This window comes from Schistocerca piceifrons, chromosome 1, assembly GCF_021461385.2.
Source record: "Schistocerca piceifrons isolate TAMUIC-IGC-003096 chromosome 1, iqSchPice1.1, whole genome shotgun sequence".
NCBI classification, from domain to species: Eukaryota; Metazoa; Arthropoda; class Insecta; order Orthoptera; family Acrididae; genus Schistocerca; species Schistocerca piceifrons.
In genome coordinates this window covers 845970397-845983225 of record NC_060138.1, presented here as the reverse complement: position 1 = coordinate 845983225, position 12829 = coordinate 845970397, and the positions used below count along the sequence as shown (strand labels likewise).

At 37.7% G+C, this 12829-nt stretch overlaps 1 protein-coding gene across 1 annotated transcript in view; it reads left to right on the top strand.

Moving 5' to 3' along the window:
* Positions 1–12829, top strand: part of LOC124715407 (tektin-1) — a 212688-nt gene that overhangs the window by 16950 nt on the left and 182909 nt on the right. Inside the window, exon 2 of the mRNA XM_047243095.1 lies at positions 4562–4678. The gene's annotated coding sequence lies outside the window, so the exon portion shown is untranslated. The remainder of the gene's footprint in view (positions 1–4561; positions 4679–12829) is intronic.

The window sequence follows — 12829 nt, the reverse complement described above, 5'->3', positions numbered from 1 at the left end:
TAAAACCTGGTTTCTAAATCTCTGTCTTACCATTATATAATCTATCTGATACCTTTTAGTATCTCCAGGGTTCTTCCATGTATACAACCTTCTTTCATGATTCTTAAACCAAGTGTTAACTATGATTAAGTTGTGTTCTGTGCAAAATTCTACCAGGCGACTTCCTCTTTCATTTCTTAGCCCCAATCCATATTCACCTACTACGTTTCCTTCTCTCCCTTTGCCTACTACCGAATTCCAGTCACCCATGACTATTAAATTTTCGTCACCCTTCACTATCTGAATAATTTCTTTTATTTCATCATACATTTCTTCAATTTCTTTGTCATCTGCAGAGCTAGTTGGCATATAAACTTGTACCACTGTAGTAGGTGTGGGCTTCGTATGTATCTTGGCCACAATAATGCGTTAACTATGCTGTTTGTAGTAGCTTACCCGTATTCCTATTTTCCTATTCATTATTAAACCTACTCCTGCATTACCCCTATTTGATTTTGTGTTTATAACCCTGTAGTCATCTGACCAGAAGTCTTGTTCCTCCTGCCACCGAACTTCACTAATTCCCACTATATCTAACTTTAACCTATCCATTTCCCTTTTTAAATTTTCTAACCTACCTGTCCGATTAAGGGATCTGACATTCCATGCTCCGATCCGTAGAACGCCAGTTTTCTTTCTCCTGATAACGACATCCTCTTGAGTAGTCCCCGCCTGGAGATCTGAATGGGGGACTATTTTACCTCTGGAATATTTTACCCAAGAGGACGTCATCATTTAGTCATACAGTAAAGCTGCATGCCCTCGGGAAAAAATTATGGCCGTAGTTTCCCCTTGCTTTCAGCCATTCGCAGTCCAGCACAGCAAGGTCGTTTTGGTTATTGTTACAAGGCCAGATCATTCAATCATCCAGACTGTTGCCCTTGCAACTACTGAAAAGGCTGCTGCCCCTCTTCAGGAACCACACGTTAGTCTGGCCTCTCAACAGATATCCCTCTGTTGTGGTTGCACCTACGGTACGGCCATCTGTATCGCTGAGGCATGCAAGCCTCCCCACCAACGGCAAGGTCCATGGTTCATGGAAAATCAACGAATGAAACAGAAGGGAAATCTGGCGTTCCCTAAGGAAGTGTTAGGGATCTACATAAACGATTTAGGAGACAATCCGAGCAGCCCTTTTAGATTGTTTGCAGATGATGTTATCAGTTACCATCTTATTTAGTCATCAGATGATCAAAAAAAATTACAATACAATTAGACAAGATATCTGTAGGGTGAGAGAAGTGGCAGTTGACTCTAATTAATGAGAAGTGTGACGTCGTCTGGATGAGTACTAAAAGGATTCCACGAAATATCAGATATAGGATGAAACACACCAATCTAAAAGCTGTAAATTTAACTAAATACTTATGGATTACACTTATGAATAACTTAAATTGTGAAAACCACACAGATAATCGTATGGGGAATGTAAACCAAAGACTGACATATTGGCAGAACGCTTAGAAAGTACAAAAGGTTTACCAAAGAAACTGCTTACTTTGCGCTTGTCCTCCCTCTTCTGGAGTATTGCTGTCTGGTGTGGGGTTTGCATAAGATAGTATTCGTGTAAGACATTGACAAAGTCCAAAAAAAGAGCAGCTCGTTTTGTATTTTCGTGAAACAAGAGGAAGTGCCAGGAATATGAAATTCGAATTGGGATGGCAATCATCACAAGAAAGACTTTTTCGCTGCGGAAGGATCTTCTCATGAAATTTCAATCACCAGCTTCCTCCGGAGAGTGTGAAAATATTTTGTTGGTGTCCACTTACGCAGGGAGGAATGATGATTGTAATAAAATAACAGAAATAAGAGCTCACACAAAAAGACTGAAGTGTTCATTTTTCCCGTGCACTGTTCGAGAGTTTAACTGTAGGAAAATAGGTTGAAGGTGGTTATATGAAGCCTCTGCCAGGCACATCATTACGAATTAAAGAGTAATCATGTAGATATAGACCTCTACAAGCAGGAATTTACGTATCGCATCTATAAATTTTTAAAATGTTAACCTGAAAGTGAGCCTTCTAATTTTGACTTTTGAAGACTCAAGAACAAACTGCAGAAGCACATGTCGCCAAGAGAACTGTACAGAGAATAGTTAATAAAAGTGTCAGAGCTGTAGAAGCCTCAGGAAAATTTGTATTCATGTCGCCTGGAAAGCATCGAAATCGCAAGAAATTTGTAACACAAATGGATGGTTTTGACAACGATATTTTAAAAGACACCGTGTTTGAAATGTATACAAGAAGGAGAAACCCGATATCACAAAAGCTTGTTCTGGTCATGCACGAGCAAACTGGTTTCAGAGGTAGTACTTCGTCAAAGCAAAGTATTTTAAAAGACATTGGGTTCAAATATCTTAAGAACAGAGTTTCCAATTGAAAGAAGTGACCTAGGTTCAACGTGAACCACTTCCCATATAAAGATGCACAAGTGAAGGAGGTAGCTAGTGTGTTACCTTGATGAAACATGGGTGAATCAAAATCATTCCATAAATACCTGCTGCGCAATGAGTGATGATACTGGCTGTTTTAAAGTCCCCATAGGACAAGGTTCTGGGATAATTATGCTGCATTCTTCTGGTTTTGTTCCTGAGAGTAAACTTATATTTAGGTGTAATAAAAACAGGAATGACTAGTGTTCGGAAAGAAGTGGTTCACTGAACAATTCTTGCCATACCCTGCTTCGAAGTCAGTTATTGTAATTGCCATACCAATAATCATTCAGCTGTTACAGAGCAAACACCAAGTACAACCATCAGGAAAGCGGATACTGTGCTTTGGATGAAAAATAAAAACATTCTGGACAGTGTAAGACAAGCTTGTTAATTTATATGAGTCACGTGACAGAACATACAAATTTTACTTTCTTGTATGAGAACGTGGTCACACAGTTTTGTGTCTACCCACACGTCACTGTCAGTATAATACGATGGAATTAATTTCAGCAAATGTTGAAAGGCTATGTGGAGAAAGAATCACCAAAGCATTCAAGATAACCAACAATGAAATGCTTGTGCACGAAGCAATAAATAGCGTCCGGCTTCAGCATGGACAATTTATGTACAGTACACTGAAAAGTTTCAGGAAGAAGACTTTGATAGGGAGATGGAGGCGGACTTAAGCCTTGAACCTGTCATCTTAAAATTACAGTCAGATGGTTCAGTCATGAACTTGGATAGCAGTGACGATGGTATTACGATGTAGATGTTAGAACAAAGTAAAGTAATAATATTTATCGGTTTTAGAGACTCATAGTTTAAAAGCTATGTTTGTCACCATGTCAATTGCGTACATAGTATAGGAGAACTTCCTAGTCTTTATTGATTAGGTGATTTTCAACGTTATCGGTCCACATCCCCTCGACTTATCCACAGAAGATGGTTCAACGGATTAAATGCGGTTTCTCACTATAAAGGCGAACGAGATAGCTTAAACACGTAGTGCCTGTTGAAAACGAAAAAATATGATACCATACCGACAATTTTTTCACTAGTCTTTGCTACCAGTAATTTCGTTTATCCACATAGTGGTTTTCATTGAACTACACTCAAACACACACATGTACATGCGTTATAAACGTCTTAAAAAATTACATGGAGTAGAAACTGTTGTCAAGCAAACGTAATGATTTTGGTTTGATATCGAAATCCGTTTTAAAATGTATAATTCTCCTCAGATTTGAATGTATAATACGATGTACCCAAAACAAATGAATCTGAGTGTTGCCCGCTGCAACACAGTTCAGGACCACGGCCTTGGTTTGCCCACTCTCAGCAGCTACATATGCGCAGACCACCTCATTCTCAAAATGCTTCCCTAGCACTCCACCTCCATACGCGGAGGCGCCGTCTGTGGAGGTGCATGCTATAAGGCCCCCAGGATGCCGTAAAATTAAGATTCATTAAAAACAAAAATGAAACACCGAGCGACCAAAGAGCTGGCAAAGACATTAATTATGAATGCACGGTAAGGCGCAGACAAATGAAAGAAAAAACATTCAATTTTTGTACAGTTTTTTGTTTTCACTCTCATACTCTCTCGTATGTAGAAGGACAATGAAGATGTGTGATTTTAGATATGAAGTACTGTGGGCTCTATGAATCATATTTGTGCGTGAATAATATTATATTGAACAACAGTATCAAGTATTTTTTTTATTTATTGAAGTAAGTGAAGAACATACAAGGAGGATTTTCTTGATTACGACAAGCGCCGGTGTTCCCGGAGTCCGTCACCTGCAGCTACCATTAAAATGTAAGCAAAGTCCGATGGCCAAAAGATACAAATAAGCACAGAACATTTTTAATAACACAAAATATATCTTCATACGCATAGTCAATAATATTTAGTATTATGTATTAATTTATTCATTCTTTTCTTTTTTATTACAACTGTCGACCTGTGTGCCAGGACATTAGGGCACCAGTTATGAGTAGTGTTTGTTAACTATTGTTATAGTAACTGACACTGCTATGAGTCATAAAAACTAATTGTCTGTATTTTCTTTGCATGAATCGCGACAGGGAGCAAGAAAAGCAAAAAGGCAAAAATTGAATAGAAAATTTTGGAAATGGAATAAGAATTGGATCCAGGTCACACAAAATCTTCCATAGTAAGCTGTTTTGTTTGGCGCAGCAAAGGTAGGAGGGTTATGCGAGTTGCTTGCACGGTTACGCTTGGTAGCGCCTCATTTGATGTAGATAGAAACCTTTTCCTCATTATTCCCTTCCTTGAATTTTATTTGCTAAAAATCTGCTGAAATTGTACAGTGTTATACATACTGTCAGTGAAACATAAAGTATTGTGACACAATAGTTTAGCATAATAATAGACAGAAAAAAGGCTTTGACATCGCGTGAATTGCATTTGTCAAGTGTAATGGTTAGCATAAGAAATTTTTAACATTTTTGTGATAATTTTATTTTTTGCATGTTCATACAAAATAGCCGAAAAATATATGCCCATAGTTGATACCAGTAGCGAAAACTCAATCAGCCAAGATGGCATAGAATTGAGAGATCGAACAATCGAAGTCCAGGCACTATGCATGCCTATTGCATAAGGTTTAAGTAGACCAGAGATGAGTGTCGCAGGAGTGACAAATGATAGCGACGTTCCACAGCTGAACAGCCTTGACGACACAGTGTTTACAATTGTCGAGACCATGTCACGCATCTCCCAGAGCGACATACCGCTCATGAATGAAACATTACAGAGTGATTACAATATGAATTTTGACAACATGTTACAAACACCACTTGGTCACAACACAAACATTAACTTGGAAAGTACAGCTGACAACAACCACAGCGGTGCAACTGAAGCACTACTATGGCAGCTATTATCTAACACAAAAAGTGAAATTTGATGATATGAAACACAATAGGATCCAGTGATATGAAACAATATATGAATATCAAAATTAATATTTTGACACACAATCTGGACACCGTCACACAAGATCTAAGTATAATGAAACAAAAAGAAAAACAAGTATTCAAGCATTTGCAAGACATGGTCTTACGGAAATTCGATGACTTAGCCACAAATTTTCGCACTGAAATCGACAAAAATTGAAAGATATGAAAACACTGGTAAAGTATGAAGTGCTTTCTGAAGTTAACAGTAACGTAATGGAGTTAAAACAGACGATAGATTCTTTTAACAACCATAATGGTCTAGTGGAACAACAGATATAGAAAATCACAGAGGCAAACACAAACATTGAAGCCACACAAAGCTAGCTGTGTTCGACAGTAAAAACGGTAACCACTGTCGTTAACAGACTAAATGAAGACTATGAAGGTGTACCTCTAGCTGTAGAAGAGCTTACTTTAAGAGTAGCAACATTAGAAGTTGACTCAGCATGTGCTAAGAAGGAGACAGAGAAGATCAATGAAAATTTGAGTGATATCATTAGTCAAGCTAAAATAGGTACATTATATAAGGCTAATACCATTACGGAGAAGTTGGTAACAGATTGTAAGTTGTACACAGATGTAGTAGAAAAGGTTATTCAGAAAAAAGAAATGAAATAGTGAACAAGGTAGGGCCTAAACATTAATCTACAAGCCACGGAAAATAGGATCCGCCATCTTTTACAAGAAAATATTACTGGATCTCGAAATATGCATGTAAATAATACACAGGCTACAGAGAACAAACCACAACCTGTTGGTATTAATCCACAAATTGTACTGAGTTCCACAGCAGATACCAGTGACAATTGTAGAGTGCAAAATGTAAACATACCCACAACTCCAATACATGAACAATTACCATCCAGAATTACAGGTAACTACAACAACCACCTAAATACGACCGAAAATGCCATGTGTCTATCAACTATTTTTGCAGACGAAGGTTTGCTGAGACATCAACAGTTTCCTACAGTCACCTCCACGCAACTCGAAGGATGCACAGAAAATCAGATTTCTCGTGGAATGTACGCAAGGTAACGTTCTTTTATGGGCAACTGAAGTGGCCAAACGTTGCAGCACTTATATCCAATTTGAACGAGCATTGGTCGACAAAAATACTGGTCTGAGGCAGTGCAAGAAAGACTCAGACGCGAGGTTCTCAACCCTGCACTATTAAATGGCAAATACGGTAGTATATGAGGATACTTTGAAAAATATCTGAACAATACACTCTACTGGACGGACCCCATATCACGGGTAGACGTGTTAAAAATTTTGAAAAGTCGTTTACCATGGCAGATTAGAGAAAAATTAGTCACAATGCCAGAGCACGACACTGAATATTTTCTGTCAGTGCTTGATTCTGTCGACTTAATCTGTGAGGAAAAGACCTGTACCCGATCAGGCACAACAACAACATAGTTATGTAAATAAGTCAGTAAAATGTGATCTAAACACACGTCAAGGATAGTACACAACAGCAAAATTACGTACCAAGAGGTATGATTACGGTAACGGTGATGGAAAAAACAAACGACTTAAAATAAATTTCCAAAACAACAGGAGAAATTTCAACGCACTAGCGAATTAAAATCCACCATCACAAGGCCCTATGCCGAAATGAATAGAAACGGCCAAGCGCAGCAGTGGCAGGCGCACGGCATCAATGGCATGTCTTAACGATGTACCGCAGCGGACCTTTGGGCAGCAAAATAACTGCGTAGCAGCTAATGACACAAATTGGAGAAGTACCCGCACAGTGCAACTAACTAAAATGTCTCCAGGTTACGAATTAAATCACACTATGCCGTCGGAAAACACCAACTGGTCGTAGTTAAGCCCCAGGACATTGACCTATCAGGGAGTGGGGACAAGGTAGAACAACGTTTTGTAAGGTTTGACAAATAAGGTGACATGAAGGATGATTTGTATCAGCGTGAGTTAGATATAGTAGAAAAGGTCAAGGAAAAACAAACACAAGCAATCATTAAGGTGAAAATATTTAACATTGACACACAGTTAATTTGGGATACAGGTTCAACTACTAACCTAATGTCAAATGCATTTTTTTGAGAATTGAAGAAGATAGGCCAGTTCCCAACATTTCCTGTCCAAAACGGCAAGGTGCAAACTGCTGCAAGCAGTAAGACTACACTGGTGAAACATCAGGTACTTATTCTATTACAAATTGAACATTTGACAGTGAAAAGCAACTTTCTTATAACCGACAAAATTTTAGTTAACTGTCTTATTGGCATGTACACGTTTAGAACATATAAAACGCAGATTAACATAGGTAATGGTAAATGTCACTTTTTTTGTAAAGGATCAGATCTGTTCTGTTGATTGAGTCAGAACACCTTATGAAAGTAACGAAAACAAACCAGACTGAAGTGTAGTGGTACAATATTCCTTAACAGCTGTATATTTCACAGACAAATTCGATACTGAACAAGAAGCAAACACTGAGGTTAGTTACGAAATAGTAGAGCAGAAACTAAGTGAATCACAGGTACTAAATGAGATGCAACGACAAGAACTTTTTTAACTTGTTATTTAAGCATGCCAATGTTTGCAGTAAGGATCCAGGAATAATAAAACACTATGAATATAAATTTGAAGTCTATCCACATGAAACATTTTGTGTAATGTTAAGTCCTATTCCATGATCAAAACGAGAGGCAGTATGGGAAGGATCAATCGTATGATTAAATGGGGAATTATACAACCTTCATTTTCACCCTATTGTAGTCCAATATTACTAGTTAGCAAACCAGATGGTTCTGTAAGATTAGTCCTCGATGCTAGAGGTATCAATAAGATTATAGTACCAGTACGCATAAAGCCAGCAATTTGGACAAACAGCCTCTAAAGTTTTACAATAGAAAATATTTCAGTATACTCGTTCTCAAGTATCCTACTGGCAAATAATGATCCACGAAGAAAGTCGAAAACATACAGCATTTTGTTGTGGTGGCAGAAGTTACGAATTTCGTGTACTACCTTTTGGAATGAACATTAACTCAGGAGTGTTTACATCTGTATTGGACAAGGTTTTAGGACCAAAATTGCTTAGCAAAGTCACTGTTTATGTAGACGACATGCTAATAGCCACACCCACTTGGTTAGAACATATCAGGCTCATTAAACAGGTGCTTCAACGATTTGCAGATTACAGAGTAACAACCACTTTAAAAAAGTCTAGTTTTGGTAAGGAGCAAGTTAGATTTTTAGGACATGTGTCAGAACAAGATATATTACCTGATCCAAATAAACTTGATTCCATACGCAATTGTCTAGCTCCAAGAAATAAAAAACAACTAAAGGCCTTTTTAAGACTAGTTTCGTTTTTTCGTAAGTTCGTACCGCAACAACTGATGAACAGTGATGCATTGCTCAACTTGTTACGAAAAAATAGGCTTTGGTTATTGGATAATAAGCTTCAAGAGGACTTTGATAACATTAAGCAGGCGTTGGTCAATGCAAACATTCTTAGCCACCATGACTTGTCCAGGGATTTTTGTCTATGCACAGATACCTCATCTCAAGGGCTGGGGGCATGCTTACTCTAGATGCGAGAGGAAGATGGTAAGGAAGTACCCAAGGTCATCAGTTTTGCTAGTTGCACATTGTCAGAAGCAGAATGATCTTAATCTGTGTCTGGATTGGAAAGTTTGGCTGTAATATGGGCATTTAAAAAGTTTGAATATTTTTTGTGGGGCAAGAATACCAAAGTTTACTGTGACCATCAGTCACTGTCATTTCTTTTAACAAGTAAACTATTACACTGTAGATTGGCTAGGTGGTGTCTATATTTATAAGAATTCAGTTTCGAAATCATAAATATTAAAGGTAGTCAGAATGTTATTGTGGTAGCCTTGTCCGGGTTACCACAAGGTTTAGAGGAATTTAGTGAATTAACAGAGCAGGATGCAGAAATCAGAGCGTTACTACTGCAAGGTACAGCAGAACGGTCCAGTTACCATACGTTTTGTAAGCAAACGAATATTATACAACAGCAAGATCGTAGACGGAGAAAATCCATGCAAAACCGTAAGCAAGATGAAGGTGGAAAGGTAAGGAAATAGTATCAGGAGTGTAAGGGCGAATGGTTTCATAGGAAACATGAAATATCTGTTCATTGGTGTGTGTGTATTCCTGAAGATTATATCGATGAATTTATAAGACACATACATGAAATATGGGGACAGTACGGGGTAGGCATATGTACTGAAAAAATTGCAACACTTCATTATTTTCCAAATTTGAAAAGGAGAGTCCTACAGGTATTAAGAAGGTGTGTAACATGTCAAAAATCAAGACAGTCCAATGTGTCAAATATACTGAGCTACACGCAATACTCACAGAAAGCCCTCTAGATATAGTATCCCTGGACTTAGCTGGTGCATATCCAAGAAGTAAACGAGGAGTAAGATACGTAGTAGTACTATATGATATTTTCTCGAAACGTATCAAAATGTATGCCATTAAAAATGCAACAGCCACAAATAACAGAAAAAGAATTGAGGGAGAGTATTTGAGAAGAGTAGGTAAACCAAAGGTACTACTTACTGACAATGCTTCATATTTCGGTGGGCAAAATTCGAAACAATTTATGACCTCACCGGGCATAAAGCACATATTAGTAAGCCTTTTGCACCCAGAAGCAAGCCCAGTTGAACGAGTCTTTAAAGAATTTAACCGTTTTATTAGGACATACACCCCTCACAAATACACCCGATGGGTAGAATGCGTGACTCCTTTCAGGCCAGTTGTCAATAACCTTCCACATTCTCCTAATGAATTGATGTTCCAGACAAAACAAACGAATGAGTGGGAGTCGCCCGTACCAAAGGTACCCACTACAGAAATGACACTGCTAGACAAAATCAAATAAGCCATAGTTACACTAGAAAACAGGGACAGGTGTAGAAGGAAAATTTATAAGAAAAAACTGAAACGTGTTACACAGTGTTTTGAAGGGCAGCGAGTCTTCTTACAGACGCACCCTAAATCGACAAAATTTGGCAAACTGAATAAGGAGTGGCAATTACTCTATTCAGGACCATATGGAATTCCAAAATACCATATCGTGGGGTGTACAGGTTAGTTTATGAGAAAACAGGAAGAGACAAGGGTCTCCATCTTCACAAAGATATAAAAGCATTTATAGAATGACGAAACGTGGTAATTGTTTTTTTTTATCGCAAGATAATTGTATATAGTGTACATTTTTCTAAGAGTAATTTTTCTTCTGGAGTGTATTTTAAGATAAAGTAATGTGTATAGGCATGAGTAATTCTTTCGATTTGTACACGTATGCATAAAAATTAACAGCAATGAGGAATAACACAGTAAGTATAAACGAAATTCTCTTATGGCTCAGCTGTCGTTCGCTCAACATTACTCACTGACGTCAGTAGTAGGAGAGGAGACACTGACCTGTTCGCATGCGCGACAGACTGGCAGAAGGCGCAACCAAAATAGGAATGCAATATGTACCTAACTTAAATACAAAGTAAACGGAAATACTACGCAAATACATTTATTATCTAAGAACTAAGGAATCTATTGATATATGTACACAGTGATTTAATTACATACTGAGCTATATACAACATATTTACAACCAAAAGGAAGCATTATGAAAAACTATACGAGACGTATAAGCTATGGGCTAACGACAAAATACCGTGAGATATGTCAAATAATTTTCTTTGCCGAATAAATGATCGTAATGGGTAACAGAATAAACGAATGTCTACGAATTTAAACAATGTATGGACATATCTGCGGACGTATGCAATGATAAGATGTATCAGTGGCCACCGGGCTATGTAATGCAATTATTTTTAAGTTTTTTCTTTCAGTGCATCGTCATGGCGCGGAAGAAGAGAATTACATCGAGAGTAGCAGGTAGAAAATGAAGAAACGGGCCGCATCTCGAGTAAACAATTTAGTTATAAGGATATTTATACAAAGGTCATATGGCAAACGAAAAACGAAATATGCATAGTCGCAGTGTGTTTCCGTGACAATTATCAGGACCAATTCGCTGCAGAGTACACATAAACATTTAAGCATCAGATTTTACAAAAACCAGTTAACTTTTATGGTGTCACATGAAATCTTGAATAATGACATTTCCAGGTATTTGAGAAAGATAAGTCTACGATGGTTAAAACGTCATGTTTTACACTAAGGTACACGTGAATTGAAGAAAGCAGGACTAACAAGGGAAGAAACAACGTGATACTACATGGATGATTAATCGGTACAATTATTTTAATGAAACAAAAGTTCCCTGGCAACTAGTCCATCATTATATGAGCAACATTCCTCATAAATCCTTGAACCAGTAGATGAGTATTTCCCTTCTTCCCTACTATAAAATGAAACATAAATGTATCATATGCTTGTATTGTGTCATACTAATGTGATATGTAATTAATTTGTATACAGGATGTGAACTAAGAGAAGTTGAAACTTACAAACAAACTGTAGTAACAGAACCCAGTTAATGAAAATTTTATGACGTTTTAAAACTTAAGAAATTTGTATTCGTAATATAAGTGATGGATGAGAATGTCAGTCATAGGTATAAGCTATCATGTTATGTATATTTTTTTAACTCAATACTTGTACAAATTTTCGTTGGAAACCAAACTCTATATGAAGAAATGAACTTTAATGACAAGCAATTTATACTATGTTCTGGATGGCTATATGTGTCTTTCAACAAGTAGACGGTCAAGTGTGGTGATATGAACATGACTGTGCAACAGAATAACTTCTGAGTATTGTGGCTCTCAACACTTAACACAGTGACAAGTGAACTATATTTGTTTGAGCCGGAACTTACCTCATCGACGGATGCTGTTGATAAGGGTTCTCTCCATTGAAAATGCTAGTACGACGAGTAATAATGACGCCTGGGCCGTAAAAATGGAGATTTCTGCCACAGTGTTGGATTTTGAACAACAAGCACACATCCACTGCACCCAGAATGAAGACAAACGCCACAGCAATTCTTCGATATGTGACACTCAGGTGAATGTGTGATACTCAATGTGGAATCAACACTGAGACAGAGAGTGCACGCACTTGTGACGGTAGCTTCTAGCATGTTGACCGTTAGCGTTTAGCATGTAGCCGCCAAATCGGCCAGTGCGAAACCCGGCGGCGAGAATGAAGCAAACTGAATATTAGTGTTAGCGTGCTAAATTCAAATAGGTAATGAACTGTCATATTATGCATATAATCTTTTAATTTCTTGTAGAATTCTAACATACATAGGATAAGTTGAGATATCCATTCCATTAAATAAAAAAGGAAGCCAACAATAAAGGGCATCGAACTCTATTGGCATAT